Source organism: Thermobia domestica, chromosome 5, assembly GCF_964235325.1.
Source record: "Thermobia domestica chromosome 5, izTheDome1.hap1.1, whole genome shotgun sequence".
Classification (NCBI taxonomy): Eukaryota; Metazoa; Arthropoda; class Insecta; order Zygentoma; family Lepismatidae; genus Thermobia; species Thermobia domestica.
Window position 1 is genome coordinate 313302018 of NC_137458.1, and position 24583 is coordinate 313326600.

Below are 24583 nucleotides of genomic sequence, written 5' to 3' on the forward strand. Positions count from 1 at the left end.
CACTTGAGAGCTGAAGCACTGGTCATGTACTACCATATTAAACGTGCTACATCTGGCTAGCCATAGATTGTAGCAGCAATCAGTACTATCTTCTATTTATTAACTAATATCATCAGTATTTCCAACCCGTATGACTATAGAAATAATTAAAAAGAATGTGACTTATTCGTTATCTGTCTCTCTGCAATTCTCCTCAGCTCTGTGTACTGAAATAAAATATTAAACATAGTATCATAACAGTAAATGAAAGTGTGACCAATCATGTGGTGAATATTTCAGCCGTTGACACATGGTCAGTGCCTCGATTTATATATATATGTGCTTCTTTGCGCTTCTTTGACATTCAGTTTATTAGCAACATGGTGATTCGTAGCACCGCCTCTGCTGTAGACATATTAAATTAATGCTTTTTGATATTATTCTATATTACTATTGTATACTATTTGATATCCTTTTCAGTGATGGATCTAGAAGGAAAAACTGGTATTATTATTATTATTATTATTATTATTATTATTATTATTATTATTATTATTATTATTATTATTATTATTATTATTATTATTATTATTATTATTAAGTATTCTGCCATTCTGCCTTTTAGCATATCGTGGGACTAATGAGGATTATATCTTTAATTTTAGATTTGGGCCTGGAAATACTTTTTCCACTTTTTTCGATCTTCAGCTTCCTCTTTTAACTTCCAACACCATCTTCTATTTTTCAAATTATCGATCAGTTATGTTCTTCTTCTTCCTATTCCTCACTTTCCTTCCACCTTTCCTTCTATGGTGGTGTGAAGAAAACATTTTCTTCACAAGTTGTGTCCAATCCAATTGGCTTTCCTACGAGGGAGCTAGCTAGAAGTGTTCTCTTCTCTCCTATCCCTTTTAAAATATCTTCGTCTGTTAGTTTCTCTGTCCATTTTATCTTCTCCATCTTCCTCCAATACCACATTTCGAAGCTCTAAATATTTCTTCTCTAATTTCCGTAATGTCCAAGTCTCTGAACCATACAGTCCAATACTCCATATATAGCAGTTGACCAACTTCTTCCAATATTGAGCCTGTTAGTTAAGAGTGACTTTTCTTTTCTTTGGCTATGGCTATTCTTGGCCTGATCTCTTTGGTTCAGTAAGTGTCTCTCGTCAAAATGCTTTCCAGATACTTGAAATTATCGACTTCTTCAAGTTCTCTTTGTTCTACTCTGACCCGTAAGCGTGTGTTTTCACAGGATATTCTCATGACTTTCGACTTTTCGATGTTGATTTCCATTACATATAGTTTCCCAGTGTCAACTATTTTGTCAATCATCTTCTGTAGTCCTTCTTCGGTTTAAGCAATAATAACCGTATCATCTGCGTACCTGACTTTGTTAATGATCTGCCCACCATGAATTTACTATAAACTTCCAAAAATATACATATAAAGAACAGCTTAAGTTATTTTGTCACTCAAAAAACTGAAGTCCTAGGCCCATCAGCCCCTGTCTAGATCCGCCAGTGTGTAAATTCTACATTCTTATGGCAACTATTTAAATGGTTTAACCCACATACCCAACTGCTTCCATTAAATTTGATTTGGTTCAGTAACGGTACATACCTTTGATGTTCTTGAAAAACTACATATGAAAGAGATCTCAAGGGAAACCAGTACTTCTGGGAACCCTGTCATATGACTAACGTAACTTATAAGCAAGGAAATTAGTTCACTACTCCACAGCAAACACAACTATATCAAACGAGATATGCAAAGGCGGTTGTTAGATTTCTTATACGTCCAATAGGAGTTAACAGTCTGTAGATTTAAATCAAAAGAATTTTATATGCTAGCAAAATTACTAACACTAATTAATTTCCTTTCTCAAACATCAAAACTGTTTCTTCTTCCCACGGAATGAACAAATTATTATTACCAAAGTCAGGAATAAACCTGCACACTGTTTGAATATCAAGTTTCCTCTTTTAGGCTTCAATTATACCTTTGTATTTTCTATATGTTTCCTTTCCCCATGTGAAGCAAAATCCTCGGTTGGTGTTTTATATGTTGGAAATAACATGTCTGCTTTTAAAAATAAAGGGAAGTTTATGTATTGTCTGTTCACTCTAGGATGGAAGATTGTTTACAAACAACAATTGTAGTGCGAGCGTCAAAACCTTGCTTCTCACCCCTACATGGTTAATTCATGGTTGCCAGGCACATGAATCTCCGAACCGAATGTACCTACTTCTGCACAGTCATGGACCAAGTGCTATTACTACATAAATTGCTGCTTTTGAGATGACTGAGATATTAACGTTATGAAAAATTGAGTTAGTATTATGTAATACAATCTTACATATAATGCACACTCAATTTTGTACAAGTGTTCTTGTTCGAAAGTGTGCGAAAACCTTGTACGCCTGGCAATATTGGAAGATGGCAGTTTGTGTTGTAAACAATAAACAGAGGTAGCGAAGACCGTTAGGTTCGCTGGACAGCGTTGTTTTTATGATAAGGCGACAGAAACATATTGTACTGATTGTAAACAAGGGCTGGGAATTTCGATGCGAGCATAGGTGGAAATATTCTCCCCACATATTGCCTGTTGGTGAAGGTTTGCAATGTTGCAAACTGCTAAGTGTAGAATTTCATACTAATTGAACGAGCTTTGAGAAGGATTAGTATGATGCAATAATTATAAATACTAACAACCATAGACTTAAAGTATTAGGAAATAAACCATGCTGCTGTAAGAAGAATATAATACACATTGAATTCAGTGTTCAAAGTACAATATAAAGCGAATTTTAACATTTAAACATTTTAAAGCTGTACACATTTGCCCTGTTTGGGTGCCCTTACCAGACACTGTGCAACACGAAAAAAGGCATTAAAATAGGTAGATCGAGCGTGGGCATGAACGCGGCTCTGGCCGGTATTCCTTATTAAGGTTTTCCTCAGTCCCACGAGGTGAATGACTAGATAGTAGCTTCTGTAAGGCAGGGGCGGATCCAGGACGGACTTCTTGAGGGCGGTGGGTTTTAATACTGCTACTTAGAGCTATTTTTAAGAGCTCCAAACTCTGGGATTGGGTTTTATTTAAATATATAAAATGAGAAAGGTTCCTTTCCTGGGGGCAATCGCCATGATCGCCCCCCTGGATCCGCCACTGCTGCAAGGCCAGAATTGGGCCAAACACCGAGGCCCCAGAATTGGCGGGAAATATATTCCTTCAGAATATTATGTTGTCAACACTTCCACAAATATCATGGTGGTGGGTTCCGACATCCCTTTTTCGTTTGTGTTTAAATTCATTATGAAGTAAATGTAGAAGTGTTTCTTTCATTCTCTTTCTTTCTTTCTTCTCATCTTTCTCATCCTTGCTCTCCTTTCCCCACCTTCTTAAAATATGAATACTATCCTCCTGTAATATTGTTTCTCTCCACGGCCCAAGGTTTAAAGAGACCAACCTGATATAGTTAACTATTAGCAGAAGTGTACCAATAAATTCACATTAGAGACAGCGCCGTAACTTATATTTTTTTTCTGGGGGGCAAGCATTAATATGTGTATTTGGGCCTCCTAGAAAAAGTTGTTTTTCTCATTCTTGGCCCCCCTCTTTCTAAGTTTTTCTTACTATTTATGCCCCCCGGAGCCTGTCGGTCCTCCCTCACGGCAAGGTCTGCGGGGCCGTTACTTACGCCCTTGGGCCCATTCCATTCATGACAAATTAATTAAGGGGACAACATTGACAAATCTCAAAGCCATACGAATAAATGTTTTTTCTAGGGCCCCTAATAATAGACGTTTCTTACTGAAGTGGGCACAAGGCTCTTTTGTTTTATTTACCTTTTGTGCGCTGCTTTATGTAATGTAGTGAAACTGTTTAATGCTTCATTTATAATTTCATGTTCGTATTGTATATGGATTAAGAAAATTTCGTCTCCAAATGGGCCCCTTCGAACGGCGGGGAACCTCCCTGGGGGAAGTTGCCCCTCCCCTGTCCCACACAAGTTACGGTCCTGATTAGAGAAGAAGTAAACTCTTTCGAAATTTACGCAACTTGCAAATACCAAACCCTACTAGTGCTAAAATTGATGAGTTAGTTCCACTGTTACAACTGCTATAAGGGGAAAGTAGGGGAAGGACTGCTAAGATTCGCTGGCCAGGTTTTGTGTCAAAACACAGCGCCAAGCTACAGTGAACGGACAATAGTTGCTTTGCTTGTTTGATTCACAAGTGAATGGCGTCATATAGAACCTTTTTTTCTGTGCATATAAAATGAAACTTCTTGTGTTTCATAAGGTGGGCAATTAAAGAGATATCCAATTTAAAAAAAAGAATAATGCAAAGACCTTTGTGAAGCACTAATACACCAAATGAGCGAAGTATTTGAACAGTTGAAAAGGTTGAGTATTAAACACAAGTACAAATCTATACAAAAGAGAAACAAATTTGATATAAAAATATATTGTTGCGTCTTGGTTTTTGGATCAAAAGATCCAATATATTTCAGACAAAGATTTTCTTGCAGGCCTTATGTCTCGAGAACCACATATAGTGTACCCAAACCAAAACTAACAATTTATTCAGTATGATGTGCTTATTCCTTAAAAAATATGAAAACTTTGTGGCTCCTGCCAAAAATTAATCCAAAAATTATTTACTAGTCAAGATCGCAATCTTTTGATCCATTTTTTGGATCATTCCTAAAATTCTTGTTTAATGAGTTAAATAGAATATGAGAAATATTTCAACAAATTGATACCAACCGTAGGTTAAAATACATTGTGATAAAGACAGTAAGCAGAGATTGACGCAAAACTAATGTTTAATGAACTTTATGCCATAAGAAAATGTATATCTTTTTTTTTTCATAGGAAACCATCAGTCTTTTTCTACTGTACAGGCTGCATAGAAACTAGGGTATATGTAATATGAGAAAGGCCCATTAACAGATAGCCTCACTGTCACTGATCAGGAATAAGATTATAATTAAACATTTCCCACCTTAATAGTTTTTCGTCATATTAAATACTATATAATAAATTATCTCTTATAAAGTCCGCAAGTCCTATTAATGCAAATCAGGGTAAAAGAAAAAGTTAATTTAAGAAAAAAAAATCCTTCATAATTATTCGAAAAGTTTGATAACAAACATTTAACAATACACCATGTGACCAAAAAAGTACGTGCCGTTTTGGAAAACGTCACTGCGTTTTCTTCTCAAGAAATCGAAGATGACCTAGTTGGTATAGGTATGGTCTTGTCTGAAAGCTTATTCTGTAGCACGTCTGCTATCGTAGTGAACACACTGCATTTAATCGTAAGAGTTGGTATATTCAGTGTGAACTATGGCTGTGTCAAACGCCTTGATTAGGGCTTGTTTACTCTATGAGTTCAAATTGGAAACAAAAGGCACTGAAGCAGCGAGAAAAATTTGCTCGGCATTCGGAAAGGCTACAGTTAGCGAAGGAACTTCACGTAGGTAGTTTAAGACCTGTTCGACTGGGATCCTTAAAGATAAGCCTCGATCTGGGAGACCAAAATCACTCAATGCAGGCCAGCTGAAAGCAGCTGTTGAAGAGGATTCGAGCCAGACATGTCAGGAGCTCGCTCAATGGTATGGGGTAAATGATAAAACCATTCGTTTACGTTTACATGAGCTTAGACGATCGTGGAAGATGAGCAAGTGGGTTCCACACTAGCTGACTGCCACAGACTACAGCATCTCAACATTTGCTAATCTTTGCTAAGTAGGAACAAAAATTGCCCAATTTGGGAACGTATTTTGAGGTGTGATGAAAAGTGTGTGTTGTATGATAACAAGAAGTGCTCGTAACATTGGTTGCTACTGAATAACCCAATACCTCTGTCTGCTAAACCCAATACTCATCAACACAATGTAATCCTGTGTATATTGTAGACTACTGCTGGGTTAGTGCATTTTGAATTTTTGGAAAGTGGTACGACCATCACAAAAGCTGTTTACTCAGCACAACTTCAAATGGTAGCTACCAAACTCGCACAGAAACAGCCAGGATTCGTAAACAGAAAAGGCGGTCTGTACCACCAAGGAAATGTGAAACTCCACACAGCAAAGATGAACCTGGAAGTGATTTCGTCATTTGGTTGTGAACTTTTGTCTCACCCTCCTTACTTCCCAGGCATTGCTCCATGAGATTACCATCTCTTTTTGACCATAGACAATTACATGTGCAATCGCAGTTCAAAACTCGGGAAGAAGTTGAAAACACAGTAGCAGAGTGTTTTTTTTTTTTTTTTAAGTTGCAGGATACACACTTTAAAAAAAAATGGTATCGTTGGACTTGTTCGTATAAGGGAGGAGGTTGTAGAAGCGGATAGAGGCTATTTTCCTGAATGGATATTGAATAAACCCCTTGTATACGCTTGTTTTCTTTTGTATGTTCAAACAGCACGGACATTTTTTGGTCACCTGGTACTTGAATAAATATAGCTTTCCAATAATTCTATAAATATATGAACGAACAACGGAGAAGAACGATTTTAGTATAATTGTAAAGTTAAAAAAGTTAAAATACTTTTTAATACATTTTCTTTAACAAATTTATTACAATATTTCTTTTTAAGCTCTATTAATTGCACATTAGTTGTCAAATATATTTCTAATTAAATTAGCAAAATCGCTAAGTATTTTCTGCAACAAAAAATACGCACTATACCGGCTTCCATTTGCAATCATCTTCAACTCCTCAATGCCAATCCCAAACGTTCCTCAAATCAGGGGTTCCTAACAAGCAGGGTCGTTGTGTGGGCGGGGCAACCAGGATCATCGCCCCGGGCGCCGAAATCTGAGGGGCGCCGGGACGACAAATCAACAAAATTCATGGAATTCAGATTATGTTGATAAATGAAATTTTTTAAAAAATAATTCAGATATTTTAATAATGATCAGACCACAGCTAGGTAAAATTTATTTATTTCATAAGGACAACACAACAGATTTAATGCGCAGTTATAGTGTTATCTACATAGAAAATAATTATATAACAAACACTATTATACATACACAAATATACGTCGTTTAATTATGCAGAAGTTATTGCCTGAAAATTGTTTTGAACTTGTTTTCGGACATACTAAATACATCTACTACATGAAATCTAATAATTTCGTTATATGAAGAACACATTCTCCACAGAGGAGACTTATGTAATATGCTAGTTTTTCCTTTTCTACAATAGAATGTCAGAGTGTTTGCTTTCTAGTGTTAACCATTGCGACACGTAATAATACTTCTGAAACTAATTCTGGACAGTCAATTTTACCGTTTAATAATTTATGTATGTAGAACAAATCAAACATCCATATATATATATATATATATATATATATATATATATATATATATATATATATATATATATATATATATATATATATATATATATATATCTTAGTGTTTGAAAACTAAAATTCGTTACTAAGTCCTCTTAGGGGACATACTTTCAGTAGAAACCGGTTTTCTTGTATACAAGCATTTTTAAAATTTTAAACTGTATATTTTCTATTGCATCAGAGTAGTTAGTGACATTTGATGTCCAAACAGTACAACAGTATTCTAATTTTGACCTCACATATAAACATTTTACCTTATAAAAGTTTATTCTTTGTAGAAATTCTGCCCTATCCTATAAATGAAACTTAGGTTTCTGTATGCAGTAGACGTTATTACGTCAACATTTTGAGCAAAGTTTAATTTGCTATCAAATATAACTCCTAGATCTGAGATAGTTTTGGTGGTAAACAAGGAAGTGCCACTAATTGTATAGGTAAAGTTAATTGGATTTTTTTTTCCTTGTAAAAGATACAGATTTACGCTTGGACACATTCAGGACTAATGTATTATTATAACGTCATATTTGAACTCTTTTTTTTTTTTTTTTTAAAGATCCTTTTGAAGTTTCATGCAGTCATCAATTCAACTTAGTTTGGAGTATAATTTGAGATTATCGGCAAAATGAAAAACTTTGAAAAGTTTTAATACACAGAAATATCACTAATGAATGAAGGAACAACAGGGGACCTAGATTAGATTAGTAAGGGACTCCCGATAGAGTATTGAACTTGAAAAATTACCGGTAATTTACATCATTTTGGCCCAGGATTATTCAACTAGAACTCTCCCCTGCCCTCTGTGAGAAGAGTTTCTTAAATCTTGGAATTTAATATTTGTATATTCTATGCTATTACTATGTTGATGTGTATTCAGGGGCGTCATTTCAGACTTCGCTTGGGGGGGGGCAAGAGCACCACCGACATAAGACTTTCATGTTTTATACTAGTATATTAGTATACAATTGATTAAAGTATATGCGTTCCTCAAACTCTTGGGGGGGGCAATTGCCCCCTCCTGCCCCCCCCCCTAAGTGACGCCCCTGTGTGTATTAAGTTCAAATTAAACAAGAATAGCACTCGATTTAAGAATTCAAAACCCGTGTTTATTAACTTTTATATACAAGGTTATTATAAATGATGGACCAATTTTAAAAATTCGTAGTAATTAACGTACAAATCCAAACTGAACAATCTTTATACCAATGGAAAGAGGAAGGTTGAAAGTTTTTTCTGTGAGCAATGATGGTTCCCGAAGCGACAGGCAGGGGCGGATCCAGGGGGTGATCGCCCCCACCCCAGAAGAGGAAACTTTCTTATTTTTTATATATAAATAAAGGGATACGGACAAAATCTCGCGGCCGAAACATCGCCGCCCAAAATCTCGCCGGGCCAAAACCTCGCGTGGGCAAAACCTCGCCGCCCAAAACCTCGCGGGACAAAATCTCGCCGGACCAAAACCTCTGCCGGACCAAAACCAAACCCTCCCTTTTGTTGTGCCGACAAAGTGAAATTATAAAAGACATCCTAGGCTCGAACCTCATCTATGTTGAAAATTTGATTGAGATCGGTAGTATGGCTCAAGAGGTATAATGTAACAAACATAGTTATTTAATTTTTATATATAGGCCTATAGATTTCCAAAGCATGCATTAGAATTTTTCTTGTCATTATTTTGATGTAATTATGTGTTATTACTAAATATATACATATAGTAATATATAGAACATTCTACATTGAAGAAATCGTCATGAAGAAGTTTTATCGTGACGATATTTCTTCCCAGGCGACACTACGTCTCGCTTAATTTAGACCAGGCGAGATTCTGTGTCGCGAGATCATTACAACGAGGTTTTGGTCAGGCGAGTTTTTGGGTATGGCAATATTTTGGGGGGCAAGGTTTTGGGGCGCGAGGTTTTGGCCCGCGAGGTTTTGGGAGGCGAGGTTTTGGCCAGGCGAGGTTTTGGCCCGCAACGTTCTGGGTGGCGAGGTTTTGCCCAGGCGGGGTTTTGGCCAGGCGAGATTTTGTCCCGCAAGGTTTTGGGCGGCGAGGTTTTGGCCAGGCGAGGTTTCGGCCCGGCGAGGTTTTGGTCGGCGAGGTTGTCGCCGCGAGGTTCTGGCCACGAGGTTTTGTACCCAAGCCGGATCCAGGACCGACTTCTGGGGATGACAACCCACCGCCCCCCCAGAAGTCGGTCCTGGATCCGCCCCTGGTGGCAGGTAGATTTCGCGCGGCAATAGGCCGCCATTCGTCACCCTCTCAATTGGGAGTGGGATGGCGACCGTGGAGCACAAGGTTTTCTGCGTTCTTCAGTTCGCAAGAAGTGAGTCACAAATTGTAGTGCAGCGAGCATTTCGTACAAAATTCGGTATTGAACCACCAACTAAAAAAAGCATTAAGCGTTGGTTTACGCAATTTCAACAGACTGGAAGTGCGTGTAAAGGGAAAAGCACAGGCCGACCGCGTGTGTCAGAGGATGATGTCAGACGTATTGAAGAAAGTTTTGTTCGCAGTCCACGTAAGTCTACCATTAGAAGTAGTAAAGCGCTTCGAATACCCCAAGCAACTGTCTGGAAAGTTCTGAGACGGCGTTTGCTGTACAAGCCCTACCGATTACAACTTGTGCAGGCTCACAGCTGCCGTGCACTCAGTAACAGTAGATACACTTGCTCGTGTGTGGGACGAGTTCAGCTAACGCATAGATGTTCGCCGTGCAGCAGACGGTGGACATATTGAACATTTATAATGTATTGAAAAAAAAAAAAAAAAAAAAAAACAACTGAAATTTCCACTTTCCATTGGTAGAAAGATTGTTCATTTTGGATTTGTACTTTAATAAATACACATCTTTAAAAATGGGTCCATCTTTTGTAATAACCCTGTATTTTAACTACAAAAGCCATTCATTAAAAAAATTGACATAATACCAACTTCTTTTATCTTACATTATGATATTACATTCCATATTTAAATCTAGGAGTACAGAATAAACTCTGGTTGTTTTTCATAACACTGGGGGAGGAGCGCCTGGGAATTCTCGCCCTGGGCGATTACAACCCACGCGAATCACAACCCTATTTCCACGGCAACGTTCACATTAAACCATATGGGAATGTAAACATATTCAAGACTATGATTATAATCCACCTATTTTTAACAGGTTATCTACCAAGGCCAGATTGTGTGTAACACTCTATGGGGACAAGTAATAAAAAAAAAATGCAAAAATGAATCAACATGGTACGTTCCATTGTTATGGGCGCCGATTGCTTTCCAGGGGCAGACTGCGAGTATCGTGAAACATTCTGGAGCAAAACTAGTATTGCTTTACCATGTTAACAAGTGACAAGTGAAACCCATATACGGGGTATCGCGGCTTGAAACAGTTGGTGAGGTGAAACACAAATGTTTGTATCACGGCCTCATGAATGACAGTACTTGAGACTTAATTTTGGGTTTCATGGCAGTCAATCTTTAATAATTATCGGATTTGCTGCTTGAATAATTTTGAAATTATTTATCCCAATTAAAGCTGACAATTATTTGCTGATTGAAATTATTTATCCCAATAAATTTACATAAATTTACAAAAATTTTACTAAATATATGCTTTTCAATAGTAACAAAATTGGATCATTAGTATCACTATACCCACATATAAACTAGTCAAATCACAACACGACAAAGTGACGTAAACAAAATCTCGGAATGATTAAATAAATATTATTAATATACTAAATTTTCAACAACCTATGCTAATGTTTTAAAAAATAACACTACACTGTAAAAAAAACCGTTGTGTTATTTCAACGACATGCCTATGTGTTAACATGATTGTGTTAAAATATAACAAACAAAGTGGTTAGAACAGCTCACTCTCCATTTGGAGTTGTGTGTCAAATGCCAGTAGTTGAAATGACACCAGCCTGTGTGTTAAATTAACACAAGTGTAGAATCTTCGGTGTTGTTTTCTGCGTGATTGCCAAATATGTTGGGCATCTAACTATAAAAGCTTATGAATTGAAGCTACAGACAAACACAGTAGAAAGAAATACTTAAACAAATCCAGGCATACGCAAAATTTCAAAATGCAAACCGCGCGATGTGTTTTCAATTGTTTTACATAATGTTTCTGAAGAAACCCTAACAGCACAAGATGTGCTAGGCATGTGCCATTTAGGTGTTCTAAATTCATCTCCCACTTTTGATGCATTTATTGCTTCTTTTTCTAAGCGAGTGTGTACTAGAAGCAACAAACGCATCAACTTTATAAGATGGCAATTGGTGCCGATCATTTGAAAGTGAATATGGAAGAACTATAAAATAAAGTAAATAGACAGTCGTCATTTTGTTATAAAATTAGGTCTACATGACGAGCAGATTTTACCTTAACCCGAACGGTTATCGTTGAATATACGCGGCTTAAAGGAGCACATTGATTAGCCAAATTCAAAAGACCTCAACAATGTATCCCTCTACAAGCAAGGTCTTCTTCATCGCCTCCGTGGTCAACTCGGAAGAGCACGCGGCTAGTAATTGAAAGATTGGTGGTTCGTGCCAACCCGCCACTGAAGTACATTTTTTAATTGTTTAAAGTGTTTTTTTTAAGACTCAGCATAATGTAAACACATTACGCATATAGGCGATTTAACATATTTTGGAGGAGTAATTTTGTGGTTCATTAACGCTTACGGCACGGCTCAACACCGGTTGTGGGTTAAAGACGTAACACCCCCCTGTGTTAAACGCCAACACCGCGGGATATATATGTGTTGAACTAACACCTCATAGTGGTAGTCACGCTGGAACCACTGCCCTGTGTTAAAATTGAGTTGAATTAACACAACCATTTTTTACTGTGTAGGAAAAATTAGAAATGGGATTACTGCTGCTGTTTTAAGGTATTTCTTTTTTTATTTTTCTTTAGTGTCGGTCTCAAATTGCGATAAATACTGTTAAGGAAATCTAATAAAAACATGTATTTTCAAGCAGTCTGTCTGAACGCATATATTTTTTTTTCTCGTTGTACCCTAGTCTACTGTTTTAAATTGGTCAGAAGGAAGCAGGAGAGTAGATTTACTTCAAAGTTGCACCTCCCGAGTCTGACGTAATGTCACGTGATATTATTATGGGGGTCAAGGTAGAACAAAACGAGCCTTGTAGGGCTTCTTATCCCCTTCGCTCGCTGATGCTTGCTCAGCTATGTTTCGTAACGTAAGTAAATCACTTTTTATGCATTATATACATGGGCACCCGAAAATGGGGGCAGAGTGGGGCCCGGGCCCCCTTTGGTTCACACAAACAAATTTCTTAAGATTTTCTTAGTGTAAATAAAAAATACGAAACGTAATATAGCAACCAGGGAGATGGACCCCACCCTAGAAAATTTTCTCCGGGCGCCCATGATTATATATTACATACAAGGGCAAATTAATATTATTTTAATCTTATTTTCTTGATAAAAGTGTTATTAAAATTTAAAAAAAACTCCTTGGGATGGGTTTGAACCCACGCCAAAAAGCAATTTTTGTAGCCCATGCACTAGCGTGCTCGGTCTCGAGGACCGACAGCACTTAGTACTGATTTCTGCTATATATAAGCTACGTGGAGAGAAACGGATAACTTTAACCAATCAGAACCGTGTATTTAGCTCCTATGGCTTTCATGGAGCGTGATTAAATTATATGCTGTCTAAGTTATTTTCTAATATCCTTGGAATCATTTACAAAAATAGGGTTTAATAACCTTGGTATCATAAAACAATGTTTTAATAACCTTGTAATCATTTAAAAAACTAAAATTCGAGATAGGCTACACAATGTTCGATACTTCCCATATTATGCATTTGTAAATCTCCGTTGAATGTATGTATATATCTAGCGAAATAAAATTTTGTTTGCTAATAGAAACATATTGAGAACACCTACTGCATATATAAATCTTTTGTGTTACGACACGACCAGATGTCGATGACGAAACAATCAGCCTCCTGAATTACATAAAACAATGGCCAATCAACAAGGGGGCCCCAACTGGTGAACTTCAAACTAATTAATAATCAATAGTCATCTATATGTGTAGAAAATTGACATTTAGAGCTTGTTCTAGCTGCTGGGATTCTGTTTTTAAAAGACGTGATCATATATATCCAGCTAATGTTGCCAACGCGAGTGGAATTTCCGTATTTTTAGTGAATAAGTAATTCACAGCATAGCGAATATTCACCTTTTTTCTTTAAAAAATGCTAAATATGCAGTTATAAATAAGAATAAAAAGCATATTTATGTAAGTACTTACATAAAATATGTTAGTTTCTTTTGTTGATGACAGCATATCCATTTTCAATGACTGGTACAAATTTTATTAGCATATTTACTTCATCTGTCCGTGTGTCCGACTGGCAGACAAGTCCCCGTGTAGCGTAGTCGCTAACGTTTTTGTGTCTGGTGTGAGTGTTTCCGGGTTCGATTCCCGGTGGGGACACTCAGTCGAAAAAAGTGTAAAAGTCTTTTCAGGTCAGTAATCCTGGGTGAGGTTTTCCTCATTCACACCAGGCAAATGCTGGGATGGTACCTAACATATAGGTCTCAGGCTGCTTCCTTCCTTCCCCAATAATTTCTTCCTTTTCTTTCCTCATACGTGATGGACTAACATTGTCATAGATGCTGAAAGCCCAGAAATCTAATTTCTAATCCTAATACTAGTGACGGCCTAACATGGTCATAGACGCTGAAAGCCCAGAAAACTAATTTCTAATTCTAATTCTAATGATGGCCTAAAATGGTCATAGATGCTGAAAGCCCATAAATCTAATTCCTAATCCTAATACTAGTGACGACCTAACATGGTCATAGATGCCGAAAGCCCAGAAATCTAATTCCTAATCCTAATACTAGGGACGGCCTAACATAGTCATAGATGCTGAAAGCCCATAAATCTAACTCCCAATCCTAATACTAGTGACGAGTTAACATGACCATAGATGCGGAAACCCAGAAATCTAATTCCTGATTCCTAATCCTAACAAATCACAAGAACTGATGGATCACCATCAATTTCTTTCCTGACTGTAGAGAGTCAATCGAGTTTATTGATGAGCGTCATCTATATAGTTAATACCAATAAATTGACAACCAAAAATTGGTTTCTTATGTATTCCTATGGGTGTAATTATGAATATCATTTTTGCTTGATAGTCTACCCGCAGTGCTTTTGAGATTGGCGGGTTAGTGCAATGCTTAGGATACAAACTGTTAATCTGTCGCAGTATGAAGGTTGACTCCTATTTGCTATTTTATAATAAAATTGGTTTCGAATTCGATCTCTTTGACACTTTTATAAATAATTAAAATTTGTTTAATTTAATCGTCAGAACATTATAAATTCCTCCTTTCTTTTCTTTTATAAATATTTTAAAACACAGAATTGTGTGCTCTTCTTCTTATAGCAGTTAAATTTGTTTTTAATTAGTTAGTGTTACTAATTTGGTGCATGTAAATAAGATAGCTATTTAAATAAATTAGAAAATTACAACCTTAGAAGAATTAAACAAAAGCTAATTATAAGGAATTTTAAAATATAAACACATTAACTTATCAACTACTTATGTAAACAATAATAAGATAAATCCTGATTACCAAATAAAACAATTCTCTTAAGACCAGAACTGGGCATAACAGCATGATGAAGTTATGGATCTCGCAAGTCAAAGTGGTGCAGTGTAAGGTGGTCGTGGATTTAAGTACGGTCTGGGGTGTCTTAAGTTCGGCATCATTGGGAGCATTAGTCCGTGTAAGAGGATTTCTGAATGCCAATTGGAATGTTGAAATCCTGCAGGACCATGCACACTTATTCATGACCAAGTTTCATGCCAAAGACATTTGTGCTATACAGCAGGACAACTGTTGAGCCTATAGGTCCCCGACAACTGCAGAATGGATCAAGGAACATTCTACCGATCTCTAGCTAATGCAGTGCTTCCGCTCCCCTCCCCTGCTCCAGAATCCAGATTTGGATTCAATGGACCAGTTGTGAGATGTCGTGGAAACACATTACAGAAAGGACTATTCTCCATCATATTAATGCTCAGTGCAGTAATGCTCAGATAACCTCAGTGCTGTAAGGAACGCTGAAGTCTAATACAGTGATGGGTAAATTACGGTCGTGAATCGGACGCGGTAATGCTGGAATTTGAATCTGGTCCGCGATATGATTAATAGTACGACAAATGAAGCACCGGTGACCATTCTTGTTTCAAATAAATTATATTAGACAGCCTAAAATGTTTGTCTTCTTTGATTCTGTCCTAAAACAAAAGACTCATCACTGCTCTACTTCAACTAAGAACCAAGTAAAGTTGAGCCGAACCTAAACTATTCTCAGTTCAAACTAGATATAAACAAAAGTATACTCATGTCCAAAATTATTGTCGCATATCTATAAATATGTTGTTGTAGGAACATAATTTGATAACGAATTCGCCTGGTATTTCTTATAATGTTAGTATTTGTATAATCGGCAATGACATATATGTGCCAAATTTTATGTCAAAACAAAAAATGAAATTAAATTTTTAAGCTTTACGCCCCACGATTATGCCGGTTAGGCTAAATGAGACGGTGATGATGAGAGATAAGTGAAATGAATAAAGTGGGACGAAACGGGAGAACTCCGATAAAACCCACGAGCGCGGTGTTTGTTCACCACAAAGTCCACACGGCGCGAGCTGGGATCGAACCAGGGTCCCCAAGCACTGGAGGTGAACGCTCTACCACTGAACCACCGCGCCCCCTTTCATGTCAAAAGAGCAGCAAATAAGAACAATAAAACGAAAATAAAACTTTCTTGACCATTTAGCAACATTTTGTTTAACTCATTCTAATTTTCGTATTTATAATTGTTTTCCTATGAAATTTACCACAAATATACATTTGCCGAATATACACATCGTATCAGTATTAAAAGTACCCGGCGAAATCATTATCAAATTATATTCATACAAAAAGACAGTTATAGATATGCGACAATCACTTTGGACATGACTGTACTATCGAGTCAATATGGTATTTAAAATAATCTTAGTATTCAAAATTCATCTTTTAGTATTTCGCATATAGCATATAGGTACATGCGTAGACAACTCACGCTTTTAGCAGATTGCAACATTGTATAAAAAGCTGGAAGCGGGTAGGACAAAAGTATGTTCGTTGGCCTCGAATAAATTGGTTTGTTACGAAATCAATTTTTAGAGAACGGGAAAATTAATGGAAAATTCTCTTTTTTTTTCTGTTACGGAATTACGGTGTATTATTCCATGGAGTGATTTAAATAAACAATATTTGTCCTTCACTTAGATGAAATGAATCCGTATTTCACTTGAAATATTGCGTAATTAGCAATCTGTTAAGTGGATTTAAATCCGCTTCTCTATCCCAAAATTCATGTTCTTGCTCATTTACGCTAAAATCTGTCAACATTTTTTCTTTCTTTCTTTTTTTAAAAATGTAATCCTGCTTGCAAATGTCAAACGCACGAGATTTTCAATGCCAATCCGTTTGCTGTTATACACATACTAATTGAATTATTTTTCGAAGTTAAATGTTTTTGGAAATTAGTTGAAGTTGGAAGCTCTTCCATCAAATATAGAAAGAATAATGACATATTATCTGTTTATGTAAATTGTCTAGATTAGGAGCTCATAATACGAGTAACATTTCATTGCAATAGCGAACTAAATGCAAAGAACTTTATATATTAAGATACGGACCTAAAGTTTAAGGTGGAATCCGAAATACAGTAATCCGTTTAATGTTATTTCCACCGAAAATACAACCCGGAATTACAGTCAGAAGAGGTATGTGCCTTAGTCATATATATATATATATAGGGGGTTGGACAAAAAATCTAAAACGTTTGCAAAAGTGTGAAAATCGTACCTAGTATGGTGTGGGGCCTCGTTTTGTGTCCAAAACAGCTTGGATCCAACGTGGACTCGATGTATACACCTCCTGAATCGTCGTGTGTGGAATTTTGTACCGTTGTTTCTCCAAAACATGCTCCAATTCCTTCAGAGATGCTGGTAGAGGGTAATGAGACCGAACCACGCCTTTCTAACTCAGACCACAATGGCTCAATGATGTTCAGATCTGGTGATTGTGGGACCCAGGGGAGGTGTGATAGCTACTGGTCATGCTCATCAAACCATGATTTCACCGTTTTTGCACCGTGACAGTGTGCCGAATCATCTTGGTACATGACATCACCATCAGGGAACAATTTGGGCCATGGGTAGAACCTGGTCCCCCAAAATGGTCTCATACGCCTTAGCATTTATCATTCCACGCAGGGCTATGATGGAGCCTGCAGAAAACCACGATATCACTGCCCATACTGTAACAGAACCATCCCCATGCTTTACAGTTGGGAGCAGACAGTCTGTATCATAGGCCTGCGACAGTGTCTCCATACGTAAACCCGACCGGTTGTTGGAAACAAGGTGGAGGTTGATTCATCGGAACCACATTACTTGTTTCCACTGCTCATGAGTCCACGCCTTGTGGTCCTTGCACCACTGGATACGCCTCTTCGCATTTACTGTTGTGACCAGGGGTTTGCGATAGCGGCCGTGCCATAAATTTTCATTTTATGAAGCTCCCATCGCACTGTTTTCGATGAAACCGGATTCTGTAAGCGGAATAGAGTTCAGACGTAATTTTCATTGCAGTGATCTTTTTAGCTGCTACAATCCGTTTTAATGCCCTCCGGTCCCTATCTGACAGGATTGTCTTTCGACCATTTTTGTGCTTTGCAGACGTCGCGACGTTTGCCCATGAATTGTGTATGCCCTCGTGACATTGGACACAGTGCCTTTCGATACCCCTACAATTTTCGCCACTGTTGCCACTGAAGCTCCAACCAGACGGGCACCAACGATCATGAATCTTTGGAAGTCTGTCATGTCGTCCATTTTACCGCACCACTTTCACACCGCGGCACTCACAGGTGAACTAATCACTGCTGACGAAGAGGAAGGTCCATATGACATATTGAAAACAAAAAACGATATGTAACAGCAACATGTGTTGTACTGTGGAGGTCCAAACTTATTTCGTCCTGTATGAAATGTTTTTAGATTTTCTTGTATATCCCCTATATATATATATATATATATATATATATATATATATATATATATATCGTAGCAGTATTCTACAAGTAGGGATGCACGCGAAATGCGACGAGACGAGAAATGGAAAAGTCTCGTCTCATCTCGCTGCCTCAAATGTTGGTCTCGTCTCGCAAATGTGAAGTCTCGTCTCGCGCCTCGCAAAGAAAATACTTATTCCATGTAAAAATATCATGTTATTTCTGCGAGCCGGGCGGGGGATAAACTTTGACGAGAGGGGATTTCCCCGCCATTCCCCAACATTAATCCCTAGTAGTAGTGTGAAAAAGACAGAAACAACAGAAATATCACATTTCGCAGTAATAGGGAGTCTTATTCGCTTTTCAGACCAAAAACAGAAGTTCATGTATTCGTGCGCGCCCGCGTGTATGTGTTTGTGTCGCAAAATAAAGTCCTAAATCGATGCTGTAATAAATTTCCAATTTACAAAGCTTTTCTTTTTTAATGATGTTTAGAAATTTAAGAAGGCTTTAATTCTGAAAAACAACCTTGAATAATAATAAATCTCATAAAATGTCTATTGCCCCAATCACTTTTTTGTTCCTGGCGGCATTAACGCTCAACTTAGAAAACTCAATAAATGTAAAAGCACTAAATATACAATTAAATGTAATTCATAAATGTTGCGAGACTGCGAGAAGTCTTGCGAGATTTCTCGTGCGAGACTTAACCGAGTCTCCTCTAGCGTCTCGTCTCGCATGGTTTAGTCTCGTCTCGCGTCTCGCATAAAATTTTCACTCCCGTCTCGCGTCCATCCCTATCTACAAGTCAAAATAAAGGGAAAAATATATGTAATTGTATACCTTTTGGGTCCTCATCTAGAAACGCGAATTGCACTATGTGGCAACGCAGCAAATAATGAACGATAGAGTATATCTACCAATTCATCAAATATGTAACGTTGCTATATTGTGAATTTTTTGTTTATCTAAAGCGGCTGAAAGAGGCCACGGAGCATATATCATTAAGTAACATTTCCGCTTTAGCTTGACATGAAGAATATTGCTGTGTTGTCTGTGGGGGGCTACTTTTAGAAAGGAGTGTGGTTTAGAAACCGAAATTTTGCAAGAACTACTTGATGGATGACCATCAATTTTGGCCAGGATGTAGAGGACCAAAACTTAGGATTTGAATTTGTTGGTGTAAGTAATCCCAAAAATATTGACACCCTTTTGTATTCCCATAGGGGATTAATTGCTCATGTTTCAGTTTCAGTTTCAGTAGTTCCTGGCGGGTTTTTACGTTCTCGAAATGTCGGACGTGAGCCCATGCCTTCCATTTGAGTTGTTTTTGACGGTGTGTTAGTGCTCGTATCTGATGTGTTTGGGCTACTACTGTCGCTAGCCCGTTGTTTCCTCGGCTTGTGGGGGCGCGGTGGCTCAGTGGTAGAGGGTTCACCTCCGGTGCTTGGGGTCTCTGGTTCGATCCCAGCTCGCGCCTTGTGGACTTTGTGGTGGCGAAACACCAATAATTGTAAATATAAAATACAATGGTAATTTTTTCTGTGATTACTGATCTCTTTCTCACAGAGAAGAAAGCTCGATCACTGTTTCTCTCTCATGGTAAATCAATATGCTTATTTTTCATTCTAATTTAAGAATAGAAAAGAATTGCAATAAAAATAGGACTCAGGTTTTTAAAAATGCACTTTCTTTTACAAAATTTTATCCAATCTTTCACTAAGAAGGAATATCACTAAATAACGAACGAACAAGCAAATCTCTTGTACTTTTAAGACACAAATGTAGGTAATTTGTATGCATGTTTGCTTTGTCGAAAGGATTTAGCGGTATTTTAAAATTTCAAGTTACGAAATAGTCTGCAAATAATGAAGCAATAATGGTCATAATAGTGGTAAATACTGTTTTTAACACTAAAAATGTACAGAAAAGTAGCATAGTAGGAAACTTGTAATTTATTAACATGGTTAATATACATTACATTTTTCAAATATTATATGAAGGTTATTGTTAAATAATATTAGTAATGTAACAATTTTACAATAATATCTATTAAAGGTTACAATTGTTTAATAATAATACAATTTTTAAAAAAATAAGTAAGACGAGTTGGTGCACGAAGCAAAATTAATGTGCAACTTGAGCTTGATGTTCTTTTATGATCTTTTTCAATTGCGGACGGATAGTTGACAAACACGCCCTCATATCTTCCGGTTGTTACACTTAATCGTGTTCATTCCAGAAAATCTTGCTTCACTTAAGTAGGATGTAGAAAAGGGAATGAGAACTTTCACAGCCTTTGTAGGAATAGGGCTGTTGGAGAGAAATCCAGAATGATGCCCTGTCTTGCTGTGAGTGCTAGAGCTTCAAACCTCGGTCATTCCTCACATCGACCAATTCACTTTCTTCCTGAACATTTAATTCTGCTGACTGTAGGAGAGAATTCGCAAAAGGGTCCCTCACCCAGTCAAATGAAGTCAACTGAAGTGTAGGAAAATACTTCTCAACATTGGTACGCAACAAAGACAGTATGTCTGAAATGACTGTTGAGAGGTCTGTGTCAATTTTACAACACTTTGTAAGCTCAAAAATGTCACATTTGTTTTTTTTTTTCTAATTTTGTTCTACCAAAGTGAGAGTTTCTTCCTAAATGAACAAATTTTGAGTTGAGTGGAGTTAATTTTGTCACTTAAAGTTAGTATGTTTTCGTTTTTTCCCCTGCATGCTTTTGTTTAGTTCATTCAATGTTTGGAATATGTCGGCAAGAAAAGGTACTTTATTGCAAGAAGAATCATTATTAAGGAAATCGGCATATTCACTTTCTTCTGACAGAAAGAATAGAAGTTGTTCTTTGAGTGTATAAATTCTTTACAACATGCGACAACGAGACAACCACCTTACTTCTGTGTGAATAAGCAACTGACTGTATTCAGAATTCATTGCAGAACATAGACCTGAAAATAGTCTTGTTTCAAGAGGTCTTGGCTTTATGTAATTAACCATTTTTACCACTGGATTTAATACTTTTGCAAGTTCAGGAACAAGTGATTTTGAAACAAGTGCTTCTCTACGGAAAAAACAATGTGTAAATATTATCTCCGGATTCTTTTGCTTTGCTAATGCCAAAAATTCCCTTTACGGAACCTGTCATAGAGGGAGCGCCATCTGTGCCCCAATCCTGTGCACAATCCTGCTGCATCAAAATAATCACTTACTATATCAAATATATTTTATCCCTCAGTTGTTTGGGAGAGCGCTTTACAAATTGAAAACGATATAAATTTGAAAGTTCATTCCACCTCTCTTTATGGACTTTCAATTGAAGCGTAACGTAGCAGCTGACCGTGAAAATGTGTATGGGGATCTGGCAAATAAAATTCTATTACCGAAATACTACCTTTTACACAGTATTGTATGTACAATAATATACAACAATTACAGTAATTTTTCTATTGTAGAAGTTCATGGTAATATGAAATACAAATATACATTGTTCATGTGTCTTGCAATTTTGGTTACTATAGAATTAATAATTTTGTTTCGATTTTCTGGCGGCACACCAGTGTGCCGCAGCACACCGGTTGGGAAACGCTGCTCTAGTTTGTAATATGCAAACCAACTATACCTACAAAATATAGAGAACCACATAACATATAAAACTTGTTTTCTTTTCGAATTCTTGTCATTAGATTGACCCCTTGTGTCGTAGCTTTCAAACAAAACTATTATGCTACCTCAACATATAAGCTTTACTTTATATTATAAATATTTATTACAAATTGCCTTCTCATTTGTCAATTTTAATATTTTTGATTCGATATATCTTCTATAGCATCTCAAGGATTCCAACATAACTTTCGTCAAATTTTGTGCGTTAGGCAAGAGCACCTCTGCTCAAGTCTGCGCCAAACTTCTCTTGTTGAACACTCAAAACCGTCGTATACAAAAAACTTTTGAGCGACACTGTAACATCAGGTTGGTTAGATACTATTCAGTTGTGTCAATACTGTAACAAAACTCGTTCACGTGGCGTACAAGTGACGTTGCTATTTGTTATGTTTCCGTTCATCTCAAGCGACTCTGTTCCCATTGCATTGTATTGTTGAGTTCGTTTTGTGCTAAATTCTAAGGAACTTAATCCGACGAGATACCCAAAAACTTCGCGGACATTTTAAATGCCGATTCGGTTTAATAAAACTTAAACCCACGATAGATTGTGCGTTGCATTCTTCATCCCGATACCCCAGAGAAACCGCTACTATGTCCTGGATATTAAAGTTGACGGATAATTATTGAAAGTAATTTATTCTAAAAAAATACGGTGAAATGAGAATGTGGAAGGACAAGAGAACCTTGGGACTAACCACAGATTTGTAGTTGTGAAAAAATTAAACCGGTGTCTGAATGTGCTTTGGACATGTTTTTTGATTGACTTGGTTAGTTGTTGAATATGTTCAAAACTGTCTTTGATGTGTTTTATCAGTGAAAAATAGTGTCTAGAATGTATCGTAATAGTGGTTAATGGGAATTGTCATAAAAGCGTTCAAAATGTACCTCAACTTTTGATATATTCAATTAGTATACCCTCTTTAGTCTATAGGTGCACATATGTGCACCTCTGGGTTTCATTTTATTTTATTTTATTTTATTTTATTTTATTTTTTGATTGTATTCTGAGGCTTGCGTCGTAGTACAAACTGCTTCGTAACGTTTGTGTACCTCCCACCTGTTTATTACGTTCACCAGATGGAATCAACAATCCTCATATTTAAAGTGATAGTTATAAAAAGAAAAATGTCGACCGCTTAGTCCAGGACTGTAGAGGACACAGCCAGAGAAGACACTTTTAAACAATATTAGAACACTTTACCCATTACCATCATACATTCACAGGTCATTTCAGCCCATATTTTAATTGAGCGAATCAGTAGGTTAGGCTCCTTTTGAACACGTTTAGCGCAGATTTATTAATCACAGTTACAATGCCTTCTAAAAAATATTTGTTTACTCATAGAGCACTTCAGGAAAGTTTAAGACATTTTGAACAATGGTCAGAAGTCATTATTTTCTTCGAGTTTACCTTGCATCAAACTAGGCATCTTTAACACACAGGTGAACACACTAGCATTGCGTCCACAACTCGCAACACACTAAACCAGAAGGAATGACAATTAGTTAGAAAATACAAGTGCTAAAAAGAAACACGGATTTTTGGCGAAAAATACTCATTTTTTTCTCGCAGCTTTCTTGCCTGGAAAATGATGGGTTATCTTAATTATCTCAAGTTCAATAAAGATATAACAGTACGTTCTATCTTGGTATTCCTATTATAGCACAAGGAAAAAAACATTTAATTAGTGCATTCCGAACATAAAATTCTGAAAATAATTCACAAGAAAATCGATTATTAAACAGGGTAGAAAAAGTGCAAACAATTTGGGTACTCTGGTTCCGACGACTCGTTCATAGAGCTATTTGGTTAACATTCAAGAACAAAAATGACTTACTGAAAGGTTTAATAATGCTAGCAATAGTCATTCTGAAAATATGGTGGATTTTGTGAAACAAAATTATCATTTCTAATTTTGAATAAATTAAGACTTCATTATAATTAAGATATTTAAAAAGTTCTTTACCAAATTCACACAAAAATAAATAAATAAAAATCACAGCATATAGTAGTAAAGTGAGAAGTAATTCTGGGAATAACGATGTTTAACTAATATCATAGACAAAATCGCAGCTTTATAATTTGTAACTATGTAAACTGAAATCTCTGAAGCTCAGGATAAATTTTTTCCCGAACAGAGAACGAGATGTAAGCAAAATTAAGGTTATGTATATCTTGGTAACTTGGCATTGTACAGGTATTTGTTTCTTGGTTTAATGTACTTTCTTCTTGCCTGTCGGATTGTATTTAGAAATAGATAGTACTTTTTTTCTTGCTTGTTGATTTGTGGGGCCGCGGTGGCTCAGTGGTAGAGCGTTCATCTCTGGTGCTTGGGGTCCCTGGTTCGATCCCAGCCCCCGCCAAGTGAACTTTGTGGTGGACAAACACCGTGTGCGTGGGTTTTCTCGG

At 36.9% G+C, this 24583-nt stretch overlaps 1 protein-coding gene across 1 annotated transcript in view; it reads left to right on the forward strand.

Moving 5' to 3' along the window:
• LOC145685653 (G-protein coupled receptor GRL101-like) overlaps nt 1-24583 on the forward strand; it is a 452342-nt gene that overhangs the window by 417618 nt on the left and 10141 nt on the right. The gene's annotated exons all lie outside the window — the stretch shown is intronic.